Below are 27,424 nucleotides of genomic sequence, written 5' to 3' on the forward strand. Positions count from 1 at the left end.
TACCTGTTACTTTGACCTCCATCTGCTGGGTTTCCAACTGCAGCAGAGAAATCAACCAGTCTTGTCAGATATCCTAATTTTTAATATGAAGTGAAACTAACCTATTAGGACAAGGGAACAAAAAAGTCAAACAGCTTTGTCTAGGTGGGCATCTGAGTGACACTGGGAAGAAGTGTAGTAGTTATCCTGTGCAGTGAAATGACAGGATAGGGAGAGATGGCATCCTGTTCAACTTGGCAGAGACAGAGACAAGATAAAATAGTTTATAAAGGCCTTTAAAAAGTTCTCTCTCTCTTCACAATTAATGTGTTTGGTTTCTAAATCTATATTTGTTTTTATGATTATGTCTAAGTCATGAAAAGAAGTTCTGACCGGTGAAGTTGTGCTAATTAACCACACTGTCATTTTATTGGTTTCAGAATTACAATCCAGAATTTTTAAACCAATTTTATAAATTACATTTCAAAAGCCAGCAGGAGGCATTTCAGTTTTGGACCAAATGGCTTAAAAAAAAGGATCTAGTCCAGCTCTACAAAACTGTTTATTTACAGAAAACAAGCTACATGATTTGTGCAGTTTTGCCACTTTGAATTTTAAAAAATCTAATAGCAATTTATATTAATGCTTTATTTATCCTCCAGAAGTTCATTTCAGAAAGCCAACAAGCATATTGTACAATACAATAACAATACATCAATTATAATGAACAGTTTGTCATAATCAGTGATATCTAACTCCTCTGATATTTTCATTAAAACATGCTTATGTCCAAACAGGGACACCATTTTCTATACTACAGGGAATCAAGATATGGAATGAGCAATGATCTCTCTCAATAAATTGTCATCTCTCCTCCCTTCCTGCTACAGAACAAAGAAGTCAGAGTCTTCAATCAATATCCAAACAAAGGTACCAAAAAGTCCTCCAAAGTGAAGTGACCCAAACCAACAGACTACGAGGACTGGATGGTAGAGGCATTGTGTCAAAGATCTAAAGAGCTTATCACTGAATACACTCTGCCTCTAGGCCCCTCCCATTAAAACTGGGGACTGTTAACTTCTTGTGCCACAGTATCCTGAGAAAATGGGAAGAAAAAGTAAGTTGTGTAATGGAACTCAACAGGAACTTTCATAAACTCAGCAGCCTTTACTCTATAGTATTTAGGCACAGTGGGTCAAACATACTTTGTCGGTTATATATGAGTAAATACCCACCACGCTTCCCAGTCAGTTATTCTCCCACAACCTAAACGTACTTTGGATAGCTGAAAATGGTCTGAAGCAGCACACAGAAAGCAAATTATGAACCCTCACTTTACACACAGCACAACTTGATCCAGATGAGTGCAGTTAGTTTCACCTCTGCATCTAATTTTACATATGGAAGGGCTGCAGAGAGAAAGTGACATAGCCTGCTATTTTTCCTACTGAGACTGCCCATGTGTCAAGCACTCATGCTGGGCTTCTGCTTTAGTAGACATAAAAATACACAATCTGTATTAGACAAAAATAGGAAGAAACTTGTTAATAAAAGTACAAAGGCAAAGAAAAAAGGGGTAGGAGAAAACAAAAAACAAAAAACAAAACAAAAAAAGAAAAGAAAAGAAAAGAAAACTGGAGGAAGAGACCAAAAGGAAAGGGGATGCAGGGGGATCCAAAAACAAAGCAAAACAAAAAAACAGGAGAGAGACAACGTAAGAGGAGATGACAAAAAGTGTTGATTGTAGAAGCTGGTCTGTATACTTGAAACAGCTTTCTAATCATGGTTAGTCAGTCTCTTTTCCATTCCTTCCTAAAAAACACACATGAATATCTCCACTTTATGTTACAGCTCTGACAGCCATTCTGTTCATTCTTTCCATTATGTAGCCTCTGTGCTGTTAGACTATGAGACCTTTGGGGAAGAAATTCTTCTTTAGCAAACTTCTCCAACTGCACAGCACAAAGTAAATAGATAAAAAGGACACAGGCAGATGGGGAAAGAAACAAAAAGAATTACAGTGAGGAAGGGAAAGAACAAATAGTAGTAGTCTCACTATGCATTGCCTCACATTTTATTCCTCAGTGAGAACAATGTAGTGTAGCAAAGAAGTGAGCTGTCAGAACTGTGTGTTTTTGTATTGCTGTAGATAACCTGTAATAACTTTTTCTCCCCTATTTAACCTAAAATAGATCTTGTAGATAGAAGGAAAATTACAGTAAAATTTTGAGACCATACAGCCTGTAGGTCTTTCCTTACGCTATTTGTCTTCTGACATTAGGGTAGGTCTATACTTACCTCCAGGTCCGGCGGTAAGCAATCGATCTTCTGGGATCGATCCCGGAAGTGCTCGCCGTCAACGCCGGTACTCCTGCTCCATGAGAGGAGTACGCAGAGTCGACAGGGGAGCCTGCCTGCCGCATCTGGACCCGCGGTAAGTTCGAACTAAGGTACTTCGACTTCAGCTACGTTATTCACGTAGCTGAAGTTGCGTATTTTAGTTCGAAGTGGGGGGTTAGTGTGGACCAGGCCTTATTGACACTTTCCTAAAATCTTCAGAGGAACTAGAAAAGTTACTATTTTATGGCTGTGATTCTACTCTCAAGCCATGATGGTAGATGAACCAGAATGGTGACCATGAGATATAAGACAGACATGCTAAGGTACAAGCTAATGAAATAAAGCTTTCCCCATGAATCTGAGTGAGATTTCCACAGTAAGGAAAAACACAGTTAGGCTGATAACAGTGAAGGGCCAGATCACCCCTTCTCATGAGGGAACACACACACACACACACACACACACACACACCCTAGGGACTGGAAAATTCTGCTAAATTATCCCCAATATAATTATAGATTTGGGAGTGCAAGGGAAGGAGGAGAGAAAAAGCTGTGGTGGACTGGGCAGGGATTCAGTTTCTAGAAGCCACAGATGTGCTGGAGGCCTGTGGTATCAGAGTAGAGGCCCAGAGCTTCTGCATCAACTCTAGGATTCCCTGCCAGCACTGTTCAGGTGAAGCTACTGAATTATATTGGAAAAACCTCTCAGAGAGTTATATTACATAGAGGGGCTCTGCAAAAAAGCCAATATATCCTCCAGTGGTATTAACTGAGCTGCACACTCTGCTGGGATGGGGACGATGGCAGAGAGGCAGAAACATACATCCCCCTCCCCATGACCCCCATAATACCCACAAATAAATCCTCTCCCCTATAGACAGCTCTAAGGCTATATCTACAGTTAGAGCTGGGGACGTCACTTTCAGCTTGCGCTGTATTTCCTGTCTTCATTAAAACAAAAGATAGCTAATACTACAGTTAATATCACAACAAAAAGTCATATACACTAAACAGAACAAAAATGGGTATACATATTATCTACTATATATAGTTTAATGACTGAACAAGTCAATATGAAAATATATTTTTACTGGTAAAGATACAGAATGATTTATGCTATAACATGGAAAATAATAGGTTAGTAAGTTTATCATCGCAGAGTATGATGCTGGAAAACATTTTCTTTATGACATTTCCTTCTAAAAATGTACATGCTTCATTTCTTCCCCATTAAATTTCAGCAGTTTATAGATGTGTCTAACTGTAGCCATGGTATTCTAGGACAGAAAGCTCCTCCTTGCTTTAAAAGGAAAGTGTGAACTGAGTCCTTGATCCGGCAAAGAGTTGCACATAGGTGCAAGGTCTCTGCATAATGTTAACTTAATATCTAGGCAAGGAAGGAATGAAAGTGAGAAGTAACAGTTTAAAAAATGCAACCTTCCTAAATATACAGAAGGGAGAACTATACAAAGCACCTAGAAAATCTAATATGCAAACAAGAGGGCTACAACCCAAGATAAGAGAGGAGAGTTTGAAAGGACAAAGCAATTCTGAGTCAGTTCTTTTGAGTTAGTGAAAGTGAATGGGTTTCCAGGCAACATGCAATGAAGAAGCATTTTATACAATATTAATAATGAAATAGTGTACATTCTGAAGTGTATACTTTAAAGCATTTGCTTGATTTAGTTGGCTTCTCTATATTTTCTCTGGTTAATCTCTCCAATATCTGAAACTGCCAATATTGCTCAAGTTGGTATGCGACAACTGTGGGAAGGAGAAATCTTTCACAAGTCACCACAGGATTTTCAACATGGGGGGCAATTTCTATGTTGTTCTTTTCATGGTTATGTATACTTGAACACTCTTGACTTGGCAGTTTCTGTAAATCCCTCTGATTTCAAGCTCTAAATACTAGGTGCTAAGCGCTGTACTACAGCTATTATTGCTGCACTTGTTTAAGAACCCTTTGAAATTCACATAGGTCATCAGCATTTAACCAAGTCAAAAACCTTGAATTTTTCATTATGTATTTAGAGACAAACTTAAATTATGCTGTTATTAAACATTTCTACTGTGGTAGTTTGTAATGGAGCCCAACCTGATTGAGTCCTTTATGCTAGGCACTGTACAAATATGTTACAGTCTCGGCCCTCCACAACTAACAATTTAAACAGATTATGCTAAATAGATTTTTAGTTTTTTTAGAATGGAAGTGAAAAGGTATCTAAACAGATACCAAACTTGCCCATTTTATCTCATCACTCTTTGCTGGTACTAAAGCTTAGCACTAGCAGAGAAGGATGCCAATATCAAAAGCCAATCTCCCTGACTAAACAGCAGCAACAGAAGACATATTAACGCTTTGAAAGGGATTCAGAGACTTCCAGGAAGAACTAAAATAATCATAGAAGATTAGGGTCGGAAGAGACCTCAGGATGTCATCTAGTCCAATCCCCTGCTCAAAGCAGGACCAACGCCAACTAAATCATCCCAGCCAAGGCTTGTCAAGCCAGGCCTTAACCTCTAAGGATGAAGATTCCACCACCTCTCTAGGTAACCATTCCAGTGCTTCACCACCATCCTAGTGAAATAGTGTTTCCTAATATCCAACCTAGACCTCTCCCACTGCAACCTGAGACCACTGCTTCTTGTTCTGTCATCTGCCACTACTGAGAACAGCCAAGCTCCATCCTCTATGGAACCCCCCTTCAGGTAGTTAAAGGCTGTTATCAAATCCCCCCTCACTCTTCTCTTCTGCAGACTAAATAACCCCAGTTTCCTCAGCCTTTCCTCGAAAGTCATGTGCCCCAGCCCCCTAATCATTTTCGTTGCCCTCCGCTGGACTCTCTCCAATTTGTCCACATCCCTTCTGCAGTGGGGGGACCAAAACTGGACACAATACTCCAGGTGTGGCCTCATCAGTGTCAAACAGAGGGGAATAATCACTTCCCTCGATCTGCTGGCAATGCCTCTACTAATACAGCCCAATATATCATTGGCCTTCTTGGCAACGAGGGCACACTGCTGACTCATATCCAGCTTCTCATCCACTGTAATCCCCAGGTCCTTTTCTGTAGAACTGCTGTTTAGCCAGTCGGTCCCCAGCCTGTAGCAGTGCATGGGATTCTTCCTTCCAAAGTGCAGGACTCTGCACTTGTCCTTGTTGAACCTCATCAGATTTCTTTTGGCCCAATCCTCCAATTTGTCTAGGTCACTCTGGACCCTATCCCTACCCTCCAGCGTATCTACCTCTCGCTCCAGCTTAGTGTCATCTGCGAACTTGCTGAGGGTGCAACTCATCCCATCATCCAGATCATTAATAAAGATGTTGAACAAAACTGGCCCCAGGACCGAACCTTGGGGCACTCCGTTTGATACCAGCTGCCAACTAGACATTGAGCCGTTGATCACTACCCATTGAGCCCGACAATCTAGCCAGCTTTCTATCCACCATATAGTCCATTAATCCAATCCATACTTTTTAAACTTGCTGGCAAGAATACTGTGGGAGACCATATCAAAAGCTTTGCTAAAATCAAGATATATCACATCCATTGCTTTCCCCATATCCACAGAGCCATCATAGAAGGCAATTAGGTTGGTCAGGCATGACTTGCCCTTAGTGAATCCATGTTGACTGTATTTAAGTAGCCCAAGCAAAAGAGAAGCAGCAAGGGAAATCTGAGCCGAAAGCAGTGCCTGCATTTCAACTGCAAGTGTGGTAATCCAAAGATTCACCATTCCCAGTGTACAGTTCTTTAAGATAACCAAGATACAGAGGACATACATATCACTGCAGTGATAGCCCACGTGCTAACCTAGGTGTTGCCCGAACCTCCCTGCCTTCCACACACAAAAACATCTCATCCAGGAATGAGGGTGCTTTAAGCCTAGGACTCAGCCCAGATTGGCAACCTGCCTACTTCATAGAGAGAAGACAGGCTAATCAAGCCTAGGTGCCGACTGTCCTCCAATCCCTTCCCACAATTCCACCTGGGCCATATTTTCGTTCCACTGGACAGAAAAATAATATGCGGCTTCATTGCTTTACAGAGATATCAATTCTAGCCCAGATAAGATGCTCTCACTGACAGTCAGTGGCATCATGTCTGAGGAGTAAGAATTTATGGGGCAAAAAGAAAAGAGGCCAGATATGAGCTGCGATAGAGATACACAGGAACTCTGCCAATAGGTTAGACTGCTCCTTGAGCAGGACAAGAAGAGCCAGGCTGCTGCTGCGAGGATGCTGGAAAGAGAGGAGAAAATGGCAAGGGACTATAATGCCCATGACCATGCCACAAGGTAGGAAGAGCGACAGTCAGAGCTGGAAGAGGAACAGCAACATAAGGAGCTGATGGACTGACTACTTGGCCCAATGGCCACAAAAAAATGCAAGCCCTTGCACTGCATACAGAATGGGAAATTAACCAGTCAATACAGTTCATGAATGGTCAAATACATGGGCAGATGTACTCATTGCATTCCACCTCCATGCGTCACAGGGGGAAGAACAAGTTCAACATATTCATAAATTATCTGGAAAAAAAGAGATGAACAGTGAGGTGGTAAAATTTGTAGATGATACAAAATTACTCAAGATGGTTAAGTCCAAAGCAGACTGTGAAGAGTTAAAAAAGCATCTCGCAAAACTGGGCAACAAAATAGCAGATGAAATTCAATGTTGATAAATGCAAGGTAATGCATATTGGAAAACATAATCCCAACTATACACTCAAAATTATGGGGTCTAAATTAACTGTTACCACTCAAGAAAAGATCTTGGAGTCACTGTGAATAGTTCTCTGAAAACATTCACTCAATGTGCAGTAGCAGTCAAAAAAATTACAGAATGTTAGGAATCATTAAGAAAGGGATAGACAAAAAAAACATAAGTATCATAATACCACTATATAAATCCATGGTACGTCTACACTTTGAATGCTGCGCGCAGTTCTGGTCACCCCATCTCAAGGCATATCTCAAAATAAATATTAGAAATGGAAAAGGTAAAGAGATGGGCAACAAAAATGATTAACGTTTTCATTCATGACCTTGGCACAAAAATGGGAGCATGCTAATAAAATCTGCAGATGAGACAAAGTTGGGAGGTATTGCAAATATGGAGGAAGACCAAAAAAGCAAACACGAAGATCTGGACAATCTTGAAAACTGGAGTAATAGAAATGTGATTAAATTTAATAATGCAAAGTGCAAGGTAACACTTAGGGACTAACAGCAAAGAATTTTGGCTATAAGCTGTGGATGTGTCAGTTGGAAGCAACAAAGGAGGAGAAAGACCTAAGTGTATTGGTTGATCACAAGCTGACTATGAGCCACTAATGTAGAAGTGGGCAAACTACGGCCCGTGGGCCACATCCGGCCAGCGGGACCCTCCTGCCCAGCCCCTGGCCCAGGAGGCTAGCCCCTTGCCCCTCCCCCCTCCCCCGCAGGGGGGGTGGGTAGAGGACAGAGGAGTTCCGGGGGGGGGGGGCGGTGTGGATTGGGGGGGCAGTCACAGGGCGGGGAAGGGGGGGGGGTCGAATGGGGGCAAGGGTCCCAGGGGGACTGTCAGGAAGGAGGGGGGATTGGATGGGGCGGCAGGGGGCAGTCAGGGGCAGGGGTTCCGGGGGCAGTCAGGGAGAAGGGGTGGTTGGATGGAGCAGGGGTCCCGGGGGGGGCAGTCAGGAATGAGAGGGGGGGTTGAATGGGGCAGCGGGGAGCAGTCAGGGAACAGAGGGGGTTGGATGGGGCAGGAGTTCCAGGGGGGCTGTCAGGGGTCAAGAAGCAGGGGGGGTCTGATGGGGGCAGGGCCACACCTGGCTGTTTGGGGAGGCACAGCCTCCCCTAACCGGCCCTCCATACAATTTCGGAAACCTGATGTGGCACTCAGGACAAAAATTTTGCCTGCCCCTGCACTAATGTGATGCAGCCGTGAAAAAAGGTAATGCAATCCCATGATGCATCGGGCGAGGTATTTCCAGTGGAGAGAAGGAAGTGTTATTGCTATTATACAAGGCACTGGTGAGATCTCATCTGAAATAGTACGTACAATTCTAGTCTTCCACATTTAAGAAAGATGAATTAAAAATGGAAAGGTGCAGAGAAGGGCTACTAGGATGATCTGAAAAATGGAAAACCTACTTTATGAGAGGAGGCTCAAGGAGCGTGGCTTGTTTAGCCTAAGCTAAAGAAGGTTATGGGGAAATAAGATTGCTCTCTATAAATACATAGATAAATAAATAGCAGGGAGGAAGAGGAGTTAAGTTAAGCGCCAATGCCAACAAGAGCAAAGAGATATACCCTGACTATCAACAAGTTTAGGCTTGAAATTAGATTATGTTTTCTAACCATCAGAGGAGTGACGTTCTGGAATAGCCTTCCAAAGGGAGCAGCGGGGGGCAAAGGCAAAAAAACCTAACTGGCTTCAAGACTGAGCTTGATTTTATGGAGGGGATGGTATGATGAGACTGCCTACGATGGCATGTGGCCCATCTACGACTGCTAGTAGGAAAAATTCCCAACGGCTAGAGAAGGGACAATAATTGGGAAGGGTTCTGAGTTACTACAGAAAATTCTCTCAGGTGTCTGGCTGGTGAGTTTTGACAACATGCTCAGGGTTCAACTGATCTCCATATCTGGGGTTGGGAAGGAATTTTCCCCCAGGTCAAATTGGCACAGACCCTGGAGGGTTTTTTTTGACTTCCTCTACGGCATGGAGCACAGGTCACTTGCTGGTTTAAACCAGAATAAATGGTGGATTCTCTGGGACTTGAAGTCTTTAAATTAGGGCTGTCAATTAATTGCAGTTAACTCATGTGATTAACTCAAAAAAATTAATCGTGATTAAAACAATTAATCGTGATTAATCGCACTTATAACAATAGAATAAACAATTGAAATTTATTAAATATTTTTGGACATTTGATTTCAATTACAACACAGAATACAAAGTGCATACTGCTCACTTTATATTATTTTTATTAAATATATATACACTGTAAAAATGATAAAAGAAATAGTATTTTTCAATTCACCTCATACAAGTACTGAAGTGCAATCTCTTTATCATGAAAGTGTAACTTACAGATGCAGATTTTTTTTGGTTACATAACTGCACTGAAAAACAAAACAGTGTAAAACTTTAGAGCCTACAAGTCCACTCAGACCTACTTCTTATTCTGCCAATCGCTAAGACAAACAAGTTTGTTTACATTGATGGGAGATATTGCTGCCTGCTTCTTATTTAAAATGCCACCTGAAAGTGAGAACAGGTGTTCGCATGACACTTTTGTAGCCTGCGTTGCAAGGTATTTACTTGCCAGATATGCTAAACATTTGTATGCCCCTTCATGCTTTGGCCATTCCAGAGGAGATGGTTCCATGCTGATAATGCTCATTAAAAAAATAATGTGTCCATTAATTTTGTGACTGTGTTCCTGGGGGGTGGGGAAGAACTCTATGTCTCCTGCTCTGTTTTACCCGCATTCTGCATATATTTCATGATATAGCAGTCTCAGATGATGACCCAGCACATGTTCGTTTTAAGAACACTTTCACAGCAGATTTGACAAAACGCAAAGAAGGTACTGATGTGAGATTTCAAAAAATTGCTATACCACTCGACCCAAGGTTTAAGAATCTGAAGTGCCATCCAAAATCTGAGAGGGATGAGGTGTGGAGCATCCTTTTAGAGGCCTTAAACGAGCAACAATCTGATGCGGAAATTACAGAATACAAATTACCAAAAAAGAAAATCAACCTTCTGCTGGTGGCCTCTGTCTCAGATGATGAAAATGAACATGCATCAGTCTAACTGCTTTGGATTGTTATCAAGCAGAACCAATCATCAGCATGGAAGCAAGTCCTCTGGAATGGTGATTGAAGCATGAAGAGACATATGAATCTTTAGTGCATCTGGCACATAAATATCTTGCAACGCCAGTTACAACAGTGCCATGCGAATGTCTGTTCTCACTTTCAGGTGACATTGTAAACAAGAAGCAGGCAGCATTATCTCCCGCAAATTGTAACCAACCTTGTTTGTCTGAGTGACTGTCTGACCAAGAAGTAAGACTGAGTGGACTTGTAGCTCTTAAGTTTTAGATTGTTTTATTTTTGAATGCAGTTTTTTTGTACATAATTCTACATTTGTATGTTCAACTTTCATGATAAAGAGATTGCACTACAGTATTTGTATTAGGTGAACTGAAAAATACATTATTTTTGTTTTTTTACAGTGCAAATATTTGTAATTAAAAATAAATATAAAGTGAGCTCTGTACACTTTGTATTCTGTGTTGTAATTGAAATGAATATATTTGAAAATGTAGTAAACATCCAAAAATATTTAAAATAAATGGTATTTTATTGTTAACAGCGTGATTAATTTGTTTAATCGCACAATTCATTGCGAGTAATTTTTTTAATCGCTTGACAGCCCTACTTTAAATCATGATTTGAGGACTTCAGTAACTCAGCGATAGATTATGGGTCTATCACACGAGGGGGTGGGTGAGGTTCTGTAGGCTGCAATGTGCAGGAGGTTGGACTAGATGATCATGATGGTCCTTTTTGAGCTTAAAGTCTATGAGTCTATATTAACTGAATCAAGATAGAAGAGATGCTGCAGCAACAGATTTCAGCAAATGGAAAAGTGTGTTTATTTCTGAAATCTAGTTTATTAGGTGTAAACACCATTTTAAAAATAAAATGCTCATCATAAACCATTGCTGTTACTTATTGTCCTAGAAGTTTTCCAAGACAACTGGTGTAGCCAGCAATGTAGGATTATGGTGAGGCTGTCAAAATCAGTCTTTTATTGACATAACCCATGGAATCTGCTGCAGTTGATGACTGGTATTATGGTAAGACATTTTCTAGTTCAGCAGTAAAAAAAAAAAAAAAAAAAGTAAGGTGCAATGTTAGATTTCACTGAGTAATGATTACTAAAATTTGACAGTGCACATTAAAAAAAATCTTGTATTTCACCAATGCAAAACTATTCAAACACAGTCTTTAGATGGCAATGGTTACTGCTTCTGCACTCAAATTTCAAAAACCTAAATCAGCAGTCTTCTGCGAAGCAGCAGTAACTTCCTTTGGGCAATTCAGGATAAGACATTTAATTACAAAGCTAACAACTGATAATTTAGATGGTCTAGAAGTTCCATTAACTTATTACTCTGTTGAATATTTAATGTCTAGTATGTTGATTAAATATAGTTTATTGTGCACTTTCTATGTAAATGACTTACACAGACTATCATACAGAGAGCAAAACATGGCATTACAAGAGGACAGAGAAGTCTAAAGTTGTAAAAAACCAAGCTGTAATTGTATTACATTTGAAAAACAGTGTATTTGTATAATTTAAAAACCTATCAAAATACATACATGCAAAAAGAGTTCAGGTTGCATATGGAACCTTAATGTGGCATTTTGTGCTTGAGTGAATCCTTAGAATTCTTTTCTTGTATTTATGGAATTTCCCAGGGTATTTTTTTTTAATTGGCAATATTACATGCATATCCTGTCAGTAGGAACTATTGAGATAGACAGCACTGGAATGACCAGACAGGTTAAAGTGTTCTCCCACTGGTTTTTGAGTATTTTTATTGAGTATTCCTGACATCAGGAATCAAAATACTCAAAAACCAGTGGGAGAACACTTTAACCTGTCTGGTCATTCAGTGACAGACCTGCGGGTGGCTATATTACAACAGAAAAACTTCAAAAACAGACTCCAACGAGAAACTGCTGAGCTAGAATGGATATGCAAACTAGACACAATCAACTCCGGTTTGAATAAGGACTGGGAATGGCTAAGCCATTACAAACATTGAATCTATCTCCCCTTGTAAGTATTCTCACACTTGTTATCTAACTGTCTGTCTGTACTGGGCTAGCTTGATTATCACTTCAAAAGTTTTTTTTCTCTTAATTAATTGGCCTCTCAGAGGTGGTAAGACAACTCCCACCTGTTTATGCTCTCTGTATGTGTGTATATATATCTCCTCAATATATGTTCCATTCTATATGCATCCGAAGAAGTGGGCTGTAGTCCACGAAAGCTTATGCTCTAATAAATTTGTTAGTCTCTAAGGTGCCACAAGTCCTCCTGTTCTTCTTTTTGCGGATACAGACTAACACGGCTGCTACTCTGAAACCTTTCATGACAGCAAATGCATAAGTTGAGTTGTATTGAGACTTTAGCCTTATCTACCCTAGGTCTCCTCCCTATGGGATCAGCAGCAGTATTCTTTTGCAAAATCCCCTAGTTTTGCCAAAGCCTCCATACAGCTCTAGTTCACTTATGTATCTGCTCTCCTGTCTGCCGACTTTCCCTGCTAGGTCCTCATTGCGCCTTCTTCCATGCCCAACTTTTAGCCTTCGAACAACCTTTCGCTTTTTGTGAGCCATTCAGCCACTCTCTCTTAAATTCCTCCTTAAACAGCCACCCACCTCTATCAACACTTTCAGAGATGATTCACATACATGCAAAAAAAATCTATTCAAATAGAAACAGAAAATTCTAAATCTGCTCAATCTGCTCTCTGATCTACATTCCCACCCCATCATTTTCTTTCCACAATTCTTCTCCCTACTCTTTACCTTCTGTTGCCTTTCATCTTGATCAGTTATAATGCTACAATACATGCATTAACACACTCTTCTTGAACACCTCCTGCCAGCCTACAACCTACCTCAGGTTCTGGTGAAACAGTCCCCACTTCATGCGTTTTCATTTCCCAAGTGTGCAGTTGGCCATGCTACTTGAATGGGGGCTCATTTTCCTAACTCAATGTTCACATACTTAATGTGGGGTGGGAAAACAGAGAATTCACTCTGCTGTGGCTCAGAAGCACTGTAGCCTGACAGGATTATAGAAGGGGAAGACGGGAAGATACAATGGCTGAAACGTGTGTATTTTGGTTAAATGGCACATGGCAACGTAAGGTCCTGTGCAAATGCACAGACCTAAAGACACCACTGTTCATGATCACTATACAGCATTCAGAGAACCAAACAAGTGATTGTGATGAGTTTAAGAAATATTAATATAAGCAATGTATAGTTTTGTATGCACATACAAATATATAATATTTGTATAATATATATACACACACACACATATATATATATATATATACAGTGTATTTGTGTATATATATATATATATATATACACACACACACACACACACACACACACACACATACACACACTTATATACATATTCCAAAAGATTTAAATTTCTAATTTTATACTAGGATACAAGATATTCAAAATTAAGAACATACCTTTAAAGAATTTTTAAACATTTAGTGCATGCTACTCAAGTTTCAAATCTGAAGCATTAGATATATGCTGCTCCTTGTCAATTTCATGCTTGGAGGCATTACAGGACTAAATGCCAAGGGAACGCAGATTGAGAACACCATACTGAGATAGGTGCCCAGATTTGTTCTGCAATTAAATGTCAAAACCTGAGATCCTTAATGATAAGTGTTCAGCACAAACATTAATTACATTTCATGGCCTGATTCCCCCCAATGAGCATAGCAAGTTGCTATAGGTCTTTTGCTTTAAAACTGCTCATCAATTTAAGTTCTAAATCATGGCTTGATATTTAGAAAAAATAAAAAAGTGAGGCAGTTGAGGAAGAGAAAATACATCTTTGAAGAGATACATAAATATTGCAAAATCGCAATCTAAAATCCAACTTCTGCAGGAAGCAGAGGCATCTTACAACAGTTTCAAATAACTTATTCAAGTTAACGGAAGTGGCACTGACAGGATGCAGGAGAGCTGTGTCCAGCATTTGTTGGCTAGAGGAAGCAACAAAGATCCTTTGAGGATGGCAACATAAGTAAAGAATGATGATAATGATGGAGCACATAGTCCGTTCTAGAAACAGGGGAATAGAATATCCTAATCTCTGCAAAAAAGAAAATTTAAGATAAAGGAGAACCCTATCGGATGATTTTTTCCCCTCACTTTTGATTTGTTATAGGGCAGAAGCAAATCCATTAAAATATATTTCATCACTTGTGCTATCCCACTTAAAATGCAAAGAAACAACGCATTTCATAATTATACACAGGAGTGTAACACTTGTTTTGGGATATATCTATATATATATAGATATAATATATTTCAACAATAGGCAATACTTACTTTGTTTTAGTAATAAATGTTGGGCTCACATCACAGAAAGTGCTCCTGAATTCTATACTAGAATAATACAAATTTATAATCTTAGTTTAAAATTAGAAATACTAATATTTATTTTAAAGAAATTTGACAACTGTTTTTTTAACCATATCATGCAAAATCGTACTAGATTTCTCATAAATCTCTCTCCATTGTTCCATAAACCTTAAAGGTTTTAGGCATCTTCTAGACATGAGAAAATCTGAATAATCTTTACAGTAGAAAGCACAAATAAGGAGGAAGTGATGCACTATAAAACTATTCTAAAAATATTATGGAACAGAACCAACACATTTCATTTGAGATGGTTTACAGACACATCATCCTATTTTATTTCAGTTTTACTGTGTTACATACAGGATACGAAAAGCCAGTGATTAAACAAAATATCTTCTGCCTTCTGTATACTCTTATTTCTTAAAGAACCAATTCCTATAGAACAGTCCATTTCTACTGGATACTAATGAAATATTAATGCTTCATTATATATTAAACAGCAAACATGATAATCAAGTAGATGCAAATAATTCATTTCTATGTTACTGTCACGACTACAGAGCAAATTGCCCCTTACATCCCTGTTAGGCCTGGCTCTCTGCACCTCACTCTGGGTGGAAACACATGATCCAACTATTCTTAGCCCTGGTTTACACTGGAGGGGGGGATCGATCTAAGTTACACAACTTCAGCTATGCTGCCGCTCCCCCATCGACTCTGCCTGCACCTCTCGCAGCACTGGAGTACAGGAGTCAACGGGAGAGTGCTTGGGGATCAATTTATCATGTCTAGACTAGACGTGATAAATTGATCTCCGCTGGACTGATCGCTGCCCACTAATCCGGCAGGTAGTGTAAACATACCCTTAGACTGGATCTCTTAGCTGCAGGCATCTGGTTCCTAATAACATTAACAACATAGTCTAACTCAGTTTGGGCACCCCTAAGGGTTTCTTTCCTCAAAAAGGTACAAAGCACAGAGCAAAAGGTAAAAGACCTACATACATGGGTATTATTTTGTAAGTTCCCCACAGCCCAGCTAACTCCAACTCAGGCAGGCATAAACTGACTGCCTCAACTGCAATTTCTACCTCTCTCCCTCTACGCGCATTTGCCAGGTTGTCAGCTTTTCACCCATGCCCTGGATAGCCTCCTCTCCCAATTGACACAAATCCCCTCCCCTTTGTACGGTTTTGGAGGGTTAGCATCCCCTCTGATCCCAGGCTTTAGTCTCGAGAAGAGCAAACCACTCCAGCTGGAATGAACCAGACAGGTAGTTTCTTCCCCATTGATGGCTCGGCCATTGTTTCCCCCAGGAGCCTTCTCTTTGTCATTCTTTCATTTCCTGTGGGGTTTCCTCCTTTAATCCCTGGCATTTAGGCAGGTTAATATCACCCAGATAATAATATTGCATGCCCCCTCAGTTTAACAAATACAGATATTTTCCAGTTCTCCAGAGTTACGTAATCACATACTCATTAGGTCTTCAGGCTGTAGTTTGTTTTATACACGTCCATTCCCTGAAGAGATCACCTGAAAAAGTTTAAAGTTATTTCAGGTTCTACACCTGCCCACATTCCATGTTAATTTTGGTGGCCTTAAAATAAAATTATCTTTTTTCAAAAGGTGTGTCTTGCTCCCAAATCGCCCTATGAAAGACCGATAGAAATCATAGAATATCAGGGTTGGAAGGGACCTCAGGAGGTCATCTAGTCCAATCCCCATAAAGTTATGGAATTTATTACCTATTTGCATACAAAAACCCCATCTACCTTAAAAGAAGATTAAGGTTGAAAAGTCAAGCACTCAAAAAATAGGGAATGCTATCATCCCTCTTATGTGTATGCATTATGATATAGTCTTTAATTATATGATCAGATATTATTTTTCCACAGGATCCTTTCCTCATTCAATGCACAAGGATGACACATTGCTCAAGGAATGAGGCAGCTGGGTCTTTTTTTTTTAATCCCCATCTGTGTACTTAAGTGACTTCAAAGCACAAGTTCTACTGAGTTCAAACTCTGAGGGAGGATAGCCTGGTCAAAATATTTCTACTCTCTTGACTTCTGGTGGTTACAAATATGGTACAGGCTATTAGCTCATGAGTTTTGTTAGACTTGGTGTTCTCCCAGTGAAGAAGTTAATGGATTTCTGGACATGTCTTTTTCAGCACAGATAAGCATTTTACACATGAAACTTTTTAGTAGAAAAATGTACGTAAAATCTGAAATTCTACTGACAATTATGAAATTAAAGAAACAAGTACAGAACATTCACGTTAGCAGTTTAGATACTCTAAAATAAAATGTAAAGAACTAGCAACAAGTAAAAATAATTTAAGAAAAAACAAAAATTATTTTTGTGAAAATTTTCTCCACCTTGATGAAAGTTACTTTTGCTATCAATGGGTGCAATTAAACAATGCAAAACAAAATTTAACTGTAAATGCAGCCAAAGACAAATCAAGTGCAGCACCACTTCAAAAACTGGGATTAAAAACTTATTTTAAACAAGGTTTTATTTTTCTGCATTCTGTAGCCTCTTTGCCTGCCCAATCACATTTACACTACCCCCACCTTCTGTTTCCGGGGTCCCCACTTCAGTCTCATTTTCTGCTTCTCCACATTCCTTTTGTAGTCTGCCTGAGCCCACACAAGGTGAATATAGGGCTAAGACCCTCCCTAAGGGCCAGCTAGCTTCAGCCTCATTATAAACAATGTGAGGTGGTACCCATCTTCACTAGGGACAGCCTCACTTTCACCTGCTAATGTCATGGGAAAATGGTAGCCATCTTGCTTGAGGCTCCAGTCCCACTAAGGAAAGTAAGGGAAAATATGAATTTGAAGTCAAGTATCAGGAAGTAACGAGAAGCCTTAAAATCTCCCAAGTATTAGAAGACTTGTCTTAAGTCACGTGATTTGGCAACTCTGGGGAGGGCAGCTGCTACTGCTGTATCTGCTGCTCCCCATTCCCACCCCACCCCCAGCCTGGAGCTCTAGCTCTGTGCCTACCACGTAGGGAGCCACGTGCAACTTGGACCATATTCAGTGCAGATAAAAGTCAGTGAGGCTATATCATGCTCAGTGTGATCTGCGGGAATAGGGCATGCTCAATGCAGTTGCCACCAAACTCAGTGGGGATAGAGAATGCTCAATGCAAAAGGAATGTTCAGCGATTCCAGCACCCAAATCGCTAAAAAAAAAAAAAAACACTCTTTAAAAAAATCATTGCAAATAGTGATCAGAGGCTTAACATGCAGGCTTGGTCTACGTTTAAAAGTTTTATGACCATAATTCTGTCAATTAGGGATGTGATTTTTTGCCAACACATTTATACTGGTAAAAACTCTTGTGCAGACACTATTATACCCAAATAAAGGTCCCTTATACTGCTACAGCTTATTTTAGTTCCCAAACCAGAATAAAGTATTCCAATATAAGCACTTCTATATCAGTATGACTATGACCACTCTAGGGAGGTTTTGCCACTATAATTTTACCGGTATAGTTAAGGCAGTAACATGTTTAATGTAGACGAGCCCTCATCCAAACAGTGATGGATTTTCATAGGGAAGTATCTTTTGTTTTTCCTAAGTCAAGAGCTACATGCCTGCCAAATTCCAAGCCCTTACTCCAAAGCATGGAGACACTAGCGCTTCTCAAAGACATTCCGATAAGAATTTAACATTGGTAAAACAATGTATTACTCCACTAACTTCATTCTGAGAAATGGCTGTACTGTTAAAAAATTCAGTTTGAGGCAAAGACCTAATATGTAAACTGAACCTTGAAAAAGTTTGACAAAAAGAGTTATAAGCAACTGAAAACAGGGGCTTATAGTTGAAAGTGTTAATCAACCTTAACTATAGGAGCCTCTGCCAGTTACACCTGTAATGTTTTAAAGATACATATCCATAAATGTATTACTGTAAAGAAAACATCAAAACTAAAATAGTGTGCAAATAGAGAGAAAATAGTCTGTTCAATTTAAACATATGACATGCCTATAACTGTAATATCTAGGTATACGCGTAAAGAGGCAATGAAAAACAATTATAATGTCTTTGAATAACAGAGACCTAGCTATGGCCCTATACCAGTGCAATAGCCTAAAACGGTTTCTTAAAAATATGAACTAAAAAAAAAAAAAAAAAAGTTAATGGTTAGCATAAAATGTTTTTCATGATCCAAGCATGCAAAAAGCACAAGAAGTACAAAAATAAGGATATTCTTATATCTTGAATTTTTTAATAGAACCTCTAGCTACCATAAGCTATAACCCACACATGCATGTCTAATCATAATTGAGTTATATGTACAAAGGTATTTATTTTTATGTGAGCATGTTTTTTCTTTCACTGAGCAATTCCAACCATATGAAAACAAAGAAATAACACCAAGGGTGATATATATCATAATACATTTAAATTCATTTACTAAAATAATCTTAGGGCAAATGAATCAATGACACTGGCAAGAAAATCCACCATGAAGATTGTTTTTTAAAATATATTTTTAAAACAACAACATTCTATCACATGACAATTACTGAACCTTGTGTTTTGTCATTTTTCATTTGTTGAATATGCTCAGCTTTATAGCATGTCTTCAAAGGTTCTTGAGACGTTAGATCACAGTAACACATTTGCTAAATCTAATTTCCAGCTATTACACTTCTTTAGCCAAAATACCCAGAGTAATCTGTATACGCTATACAGGAATCCTACAGTTGTCCATCAACACATCAAATCAGGCAGGCTCTTTATCATCATCTTGCTGATAACACTTCTAAGGAAAAGGAAATAAATATTTGGTGGATTAACAGGACACCTGTCACTTAACATCTCTGAAGATGTGAGGGGAAAATTTTTTTCCCCCTCACACTTTTTTTGTTTGGGGAAAAAAACAAAAACAAAAAGACAAAAATAACTTTTTGAATACAGATATCCGGTCAAGAGCAGACCATCTATAAAGAGATAAAAATTTAATAGGTACAGTTTTTATTATCAGCATGACCAACTGTTGAGCTTTCACCCTCTCCATGGGGTCAATTAAGAACTCTCAATCTTAGACTCTGAAATGTAGGAAGTGGAACGTCCTCATTACCACATGAATGAGTGCTTCAAAAATCAGTATAATAAATCTATAACCATTACATAATTAGCCAACTCAAAATAGAAAAAGAAGTCACTGAACAACTTCCAAACAACAGATAAAAGACCATCCCATTGTTACGGTGCTAATCTGGCACTCTGGAGACGCAAGTTCAATTCCCTTCTTTGCCACCCACATCTATCTGGGCCATGAACAAGTCATTTAGTCTTTCTGTACCTCAGCTCTCCATCCATAAAATAAGAATATCATCTCCCAACCTCTCAGGGGTTTTGAGAGGACAAATTTGAGATTGTGAGGCTCTTAGGTACTATGATAATGGGGACCATATACGGAACTAAGATAGAATAGATGGTATTTGTGACTATGATTCTATCTATCACAAGGACTGAAAAACTGACTAAAAGTTTGCAACAAGAACACTTATATGGCTTGACAATTAACAAAGAACAATACATGGGGAAGTATTGAATTTGAGGTGAAGAGAGAATATCTAATGTGGTACGTCAGTGATCTGAGTTAGTCCCAGTCTTATTAAGTATTTCATTAGTATGTCTAAAAGGAATACACAGAAAGTTAATGAAACTCACAAATGATAATGAAGGAGCTGAATAGTAGGTAGGGCAAAGAAAAACCATGAAGAGGTCTTAGACTGGAAACAAGGGAAGAACACAAAATGAAACTGAACTTGGGAAAAATCAGAGCATATGAAAATAAACATGGGAGAAACAATCCAAAGCATCTGATATTCAAGTCTGGAACACAATCATGCCAGAGACACAAAGTAATGGGCGTGACAGTAGACAGCAAGTTAGATTTGAATTTGTAAAGGGATGTGGCAGTAAAAGAAGCTAATGCAACTCTTTCCCTGCAGTATATCAACCATGGCTCTATGCCACTCGAAGAGATGATGTTACTATATCAGGATAACAGGATGCTTACATCAGTAGGAGACAAATTTAAGTGTAGACACATGCACAACTAGGTTGACGTACATTGACTTGCGTTGATCTAACTTGGCAGTGTAGACCAGCCTTTATCACGGTGTCAGATTTTTCTATTCACTAGGCTATGAAATAGTTTCCTAAAGGACATGAAAGAAGTCCTGTCACTTGGTAAATTTAAAACTGAATGCAACACTAGGGTGGGAAAAATATGTAGGGAATAAACCCGAACTAGCAGGATCAGATAACCTCTTTTCCATCACTAAAAAGCTATGTCCCGAATACTCATTATAAAAAGCATTTTAAAAAAAACTGTAAAGCTAGCTCTGTAAGGATGGATACGCAAATCAGAGAAAATATGGGCTTGGTAGAAAACCACATGTGCCCAACTATCTCATTTGATTGTTGTGGGGCATGCTTTGTTCCTTCCCATTACATACAAGAAAGTGATAAACTGAGAGTGAAAGGAATCTGAATAAGTACTCCCTACCCAGAATTTTTTTATGAAATGCTGACAAGCCTTCAGAGAGTCTCTCTCCCAACACTACTAAATTTTAGCTTCTATTGCATGTTAAAATGCATCGTAAGACCAGACACCTGCTTCTGAAGTCCTGAGTTTGAGTCCCTTTCAAGCGACAAACAGGAACTGTCCTCATAGCAGGAGCTTTAAAGTGTCTGAGGCCTTGTCTACACTTGCAGCTGTACAGCGCTGTGAGGTAAACCTGTCTTCGTACAGCTGAGTAGGGAAAAGCGCTGCAGTCTGTCTACACTGCCAGCTGCCAGCGCAGTGGTGTGGCCACACTTGCAACATCTGCAGCTGTGTTGGGAGCGGTGCATTATGGGCAGCTATCCCAGCATTCATGTGGCTGCAACGTGCTTTTCAAAACGGGGGGGGTGGGGTAGGGTGGATTGTGACAGGGAATGTGGGGGGGAGAGAGAGAGCTGACATGCTCCAAAAAGCACTCTATTTTGCAAGTTCCGAACTCCCGGCCCCCTGATCATTCATTTACTCACTCAAAGCAAGCTGCAAACTGTTTGCTTTTCTCTGTGGTACGAGCTTTGAAACCGGCACTTCCGCCTTCCTGCAGCCAGTCACAACAATGGAGAGGATTGGCCACTTGACAAAGTGATTAGTACAGCGTTGCAAGCGTTTACACTCACACCCGTGAGTCGTAGCCACTCCGCTGCAGCTGTTATTCCTCTTGGAGACGTGGAGTACATGCAGCGGTGTACCCAGGGAGATACAGCGCTGTAAGTGCCCTGCCTGTGTGGACGGTGAGTGAGTTACAGTGCTGGGGAGGCTTTACAGCGCTGTAACTTGCAAGTGTAGCCAAAGCCTCAGAAACATGTTTACCTCGTTCTGAAAATGTTGCATCAACAATACCTTTAAGCTGTCAGAAAGCAGTTGGACACTTTTTGTCCTCTACTGTTTACAAAGTTAAAAGCAGTGTTTGTAGAAAATGCCTTAATTTTTACTTTTACTATTCTGACTGGAAGATCTTCTCACATGTGGGTGATGACATTTTTTCTTCTGTGATGGATTTTTGAACACTGGATTATTTTTTGCTAATACCAGAAAAAGGAATCAGCTTCTGATATAAACAAAGGACATTTTAAATAACTTTGTACAAAATGTGTAGCTTTGGTCTGCAGGGTAACTCTCCCAGTTATGACGCGCTCCTTGCAGATGTAATTGCAACTACGAATGCTATTAAATGGGCAAAAATAGGATACACAAGATAGAGGCTGAAACAGGTTCTTGGTCAAGCACAAAGAACATAATTTAAGGTCTGGTCAGCAAAACTGCATCTTTACAGAGGTCTTTTCATATCAGATATTACAATAAACCTTGTGTCACAGGTATGCAGGGAGAGTCAAAAGGGTTCTTATCTTAGAATATATGACAGATTTACAATTTGAACTTACAATCACAGCTGAATCAACACCAAGTTACATACAGTACTTCTGGTGGCAACTGTCTTGGAAACCAGGGTTTCACTGGCTTATTCAACCTGCCCTACAAAGAAGGGAAGGAGGAAGTCATGCCAATGTTTGTTTAGTTTCTTTGTGATCCATAAAGGCAGCAAGTACTTTTTGAATGGGGAGGTTGGCATTTCCCCCCACCCCCACCAGAAATTCAGGTTCTCTCTATCCTGCTTTACTCAAAAGGGCATGGATTTCTGGAGACCAAACAGAGGTACTTAAAAAGTGAAACCTGAGTGACAGAGTGGAAAGGGATTTTTCATCAGCCTATGTAAAACCCTGTTTATCTGAAAAACCTGAAAAGAAATACAGCAGAACCACAGCAGAACCTCAGAGTTACAAACAACACAGTTACAAACAGACTGGTCAACCACACACCTCATTTGGAACCGGAAGTACACATACAAGAATCACATCAGTTTATGCCCTCAAGGAGTCAAAATCCCACAGTCAACAGAAAGACAACATATTAAAAAGTTAAGCCAATGCACCATCTTGTTGGCCAGCTACATTGCTGTAAATACACATTACTATCTTAAATGCAGTATGGATCATTTAAATATCTGTATTTGTCATGACTAACTTTTCACCAATTTATGTTTAATATTTACTTTCTATACATATTTTAATGTCTATTTATAACCAAATATAAATATGAATTATCCATTTTAATTATATTATCTGTTTTGCATAAGAATTCAAATTTTTCTCATGTAGTGTATAACTTCTGTTCTTTATACATCACACACAGTAACACCTGTTCACACATGATGGATTTTGAATTCAAAAGTAGTACAGTTTCAAATTCATAAAACAATATTTTCATTGCTACAGAATATGTTTTTATATTTTATAACATTGTTATAAAAATGATGGGCTAATGGGTTTTAGCAAGCAATAGCCTGAAGCCAACATAAAAATACTTTTTACTAAAAAGCTAATATAAGAAATATTAAAGAAAAGTTAAAATAAAATATTAACATACTACATTGTATATTACTTATTAAGGATCAAGTTAATATCCAAAGAACCTGGCAACAGATTCTGGCTTCCTGGCTAGGGAACCCTCCTCCCCTGAGTACACTAAAAAGAGTGACCAAATTTCTAAATATCCATCCTCTTTCTAGCACTTCTCTTGTGTACATACTTGGTGTGAAAGCCCTTCCTTTACAAGGACAGCCCATATTTTCTATACCACAATTCCTTAGGAGGAGGAGTCACAATTTTCCAACAATGTGCAATACAAAGTCTGAGTACCAACAAGAAATTAATTTGCTGTTTTGTTTAAAATGTAAATTCCCTTTACTGGAGCAATATGCAAGTAGGTCAGGGGAGCTCCACAAAGAAAGCATTTTGTCATAACATGAATTTCCTCCTGAAACTACCTAATTGCTGGACACAACCACCACATATGCAAGTATGTTCCTTCCCCACAACCCCTTCCTTAGATTGTCACCCTACCAGCAAAAATATGATGGATCTTACTTGGAGTCAAATACCATCTATACTGTAATTTATATTTTTTCCTTTATGAGTTACACAAATTAAAGAAGTATATCCCCTTTCCCATGTATCAATTTCTTTGTCCAAACACCTCTCCCATCTTTTCATCTGGGTCGTCTTCTTATCAAGATCTTTTTCAATCAAAATTGTATATATCTTAGAAATTAAACCTTTTGTTCCAGCTTGCTCCTATGTCAACTCCTCAGAGTGGTTAAAGGTCTTATTTGAGTTTTGTGGGATAGTCTATTGTTAACCCAACTAATTACATCTTTTAATTGTGATGGGTAATAAGTCAAATTAGGGAAAGCTATTCCACCAGACTCTGTAGGTTTATAAAGTACTTTGGAACAAACCCTTTGCCTTTTATGTTTCCATATGAATTTTAATAGCACATCCTGCCATGTTTGTAATGTCATGTCAGGGGTACCAACTGGGATACACTGAAACTGAAGTAACCATTTCGGGAGTATGCAGTGGTGTTGTAGTCTTCTTAGTCCCAGGATATTAGAGTGACAAGGTGGGTGAGGTAATTTCTTTTACTGGATCAATTTCCATTGGTGAGTGTTATGCTTTCGAGCTTACACAGAGCTCTTCTTCAGGTCTAGACATTCCTCTTTACTGAGACTACACTGCCTAGCCAAGAAATTTCATGATTTGGTCCATTCCTTCAAATTTTAGAAAATCAAAAATATGTATTCCTATATTTTAAAAAAATTCCTTTACCCATTTCAATTTATGTAGCTGACAACAATTTGTTTTGACCCTTTGGGGAATATTAAATTCCTAAAAATTCAGATTTATTGTAGTTTATTTTGAAGACTGCTATCTGCTCAAATTCCAAACTCAACTGTTCTATAATTTTTAACAAGATGTTGCCAGCATACAAAGCTATTTTGTGTTTAAAACTAAGAGCGCTTTTGATGCCCTATATAAGGGACTGTTTCTCACATTTATTGCAAATGGTTCCATTGCCAAAGCAAATATGGGGAGGACGGGGGGGGGGGATATTAGTCAAACCTGTTTTGTACCACTCGACATATTAAAAGGAGGGGATTTATGATCATGAACCAAAGCAGATGCTTGAGAATGATATATAGGGCCAATACGTCCCTATAAAACTCATTTCCAAAACTAAACCTTACCAAAATCCACCAGTCTCTCTCAGCATCCAAAAAAAGCAACACAAGGGAAGAACTGCGAGAATTAATGTTATATATCAAATGCAGAGTTCTTCAGCTAATATCAGATAGATGCCTGCCAGTAACAAGCCCAGATTGGTCAGAGTGAATATATTTGGGCAAGACTGACACTCAATCTGTCTGCGAACATGGTATAAATTTTAGCATCCACATTAAAGAAATAAATCTGTATAATGCACAATTGGTAAGCTCTTTCCTTCTTTAGGAATGACCACAATTTTTGCCTCTTTCCATGAATCTGGAATCTCATTTCCCTGCACTACACAATAAACAACTCTGTTAAAATAGGGACCAATGCTTGCTTTAGAGCTCTGTAAATCTTCCCAGAAAAGCCATTGAAGCTTTGCTGGATTTTAAATTCTTAATTACAACTTCAACATTCTCTGTAGCAATTTGGCTATCAAGATGTGATGCTATATGTTTGAATGTGACCATTTATATAATTGATATTGCCACTGTTATACAATTGCAACAAATTTCCAGACCCATGGCAAAGGATATAATAGACACTGAGATATCTCCATTTTGCCTCTTTTCTGCCCTAATTCTCTGGATTGTGGATTTACAACTAAATGGAGCATTTTGAACTATGGACTGAGGATCTTTCCAGTCTTTTGGAAGTTACCAGAGAGACTGGACAAGCCAGCAGCCTATTCCATCACTGCTACAAACCTGATATAAGAACTTTGCAATTATGTGTATGTATATGATCTATTAACCATTATTAACTCTTTTCTTTTATTATTAAATCTTTAGTTTTAGTTACTAAAGGATTGGCATCAGCATGATTATTGGGTAAAATCCGAGTTATATATTGACCTGGCTAAATCCTTGGGATTAGAAGGACCCCAAAATTATTAAATTGATTTTCAGTAACCATTCATCAGAAAGTCCAGTGTGTGGTGGTGTGCCAAAGGCTGGAATACCTAAGGAGACTGTATTTTTGGCTTCTTGTTAACCAGTGTGGCAAGAAAGAAGTTCCTTTTTGTTACTGGCTTGGTATAATCTAATGGTAAAACCACCACCAGTTTGGGGTGAGTCTGCCCTATTTCTCAGCAGTTTGTCCTGAATTTGGCATTCTCAGCGGTGACCCACTGAGGCAAGGTGACACAAGACCTTACATATCCTCTTCTGAGAGCTGAGGTAGTCTCATAGTTCTCAAATATCTATTTGCAATTTCAGGATTTGGACGTTGTGAAGCATAGAGAGTATGGAAAAAGTTAGCAAACATTTCAGAGATCTGTTTGATGCCAGTTACTAAGTTTGCCTTTTTAATTCTGATCAGAATGATGTATTCTGTTTCTTTTTTAACTTAATAAAGCCTATCACCTTTATTGCCCTCTTAAATATATTAAATAAAAGTATTATGAAGTGTTTGTTTATTGTTACCTGTTTCTAACAGGTTAATCTTCCCTCTTATTTCATTTATTTTCTTATATATTCCTTTAGATCCTGTAGATTTATGTCACTTCCCAAAACAAAGTTATTTAACCACACTTTTTTCAAGAGCTCTAATCTTTTTGAGGTATGATGATTTATAAGTTTCCCCCTTAAACAGTGCTTTTCCAACAACCCAGAGAACACTTTTATTGATCCCTCCCTTATCTCCTTTTTTTCCCTATATATTTCTGGAAACTGTCTTCCAGCTCTTGAAGTGCAAACAGGTCGTACAACCAAGCTCTATTAATATATGCAACAAATATGCACTTGCTCCTCCCGAATGCCCTGTGTACAATCGATCAAAAGTTGGATTAACTATCTTGTTAAAATCCTCATCTAGAATAATACCCCCTTCCCTAAAACTTTCTAAAATCCCTTAAAAAAAGGTTAGTAAAAAAAATATGCTTTCCCTTGATTGGGAGAATATAGATTCTATTCATAGATTCATAGATTCTAGGACTGGAAGGGACCTCGAGAGGTCATCGAGTCCAGTCCCCTGCATATACATTGGCTAACGTGAAAAGTTTGCCTTTTAAGGACCCCTTAAAAATATTTCTGCCCTCTGTAACTGAGTTGTGCTGAAACAATAAATGGGAAGCTTTAGCAATGGTATTGCTACCCCTCTTCTATTAGATTGCCCTGCAGAGACGTATGGTAGCTTTGCCCAAGTAGCATTCAGGTATTTATCATGTTTCTTAAAGAGTATTTCAT

At 38.9% G+C, this 27,424-nt stretch overlaps 1 protein-coding gene across 3 annotated transcripts in view; it reads right to left on the reverse strand.

The window, feature by feature from the left end:
- The window catches only part of ARFGEF1 (ADP ribosylation factor guanine nucleotide exchange factor 1), a 170,890-nt gene that overhangs the window by 112,712 nt on the left and 30,754 nt on the right, over positions 1–27,424 (reverse strand). The window contains exon 2 of one of the 3 annotated variants that reach the window (XM_065585718.1): positions 14,499–14,555. The exons of the other annotated variants lie outside the window; for them this stretch is intronic. The gene's annotated coding sequence lies outside the window, so the exon portion shown is untranslated. The remainder of the gene's footprint in view (positions 1–14,498; positions 14,556–27,424) is intronic. 3 annotated transcript variants of the gene reach the window in all.

This window comes from Chrysemys picta, chromosome 2 (genome assembly GCF_011386835.1).
Source record: "Chrysemys picta bellii isolate R12L10 chromosome 2, ASM1138683v2, whole genome shotgun sequence".
NCBI classification, from domain to species: Eukaryota; Metazoa; Chordata; order Testudines; family Emydidae; genus Chrysemys; species Chrysemys picta.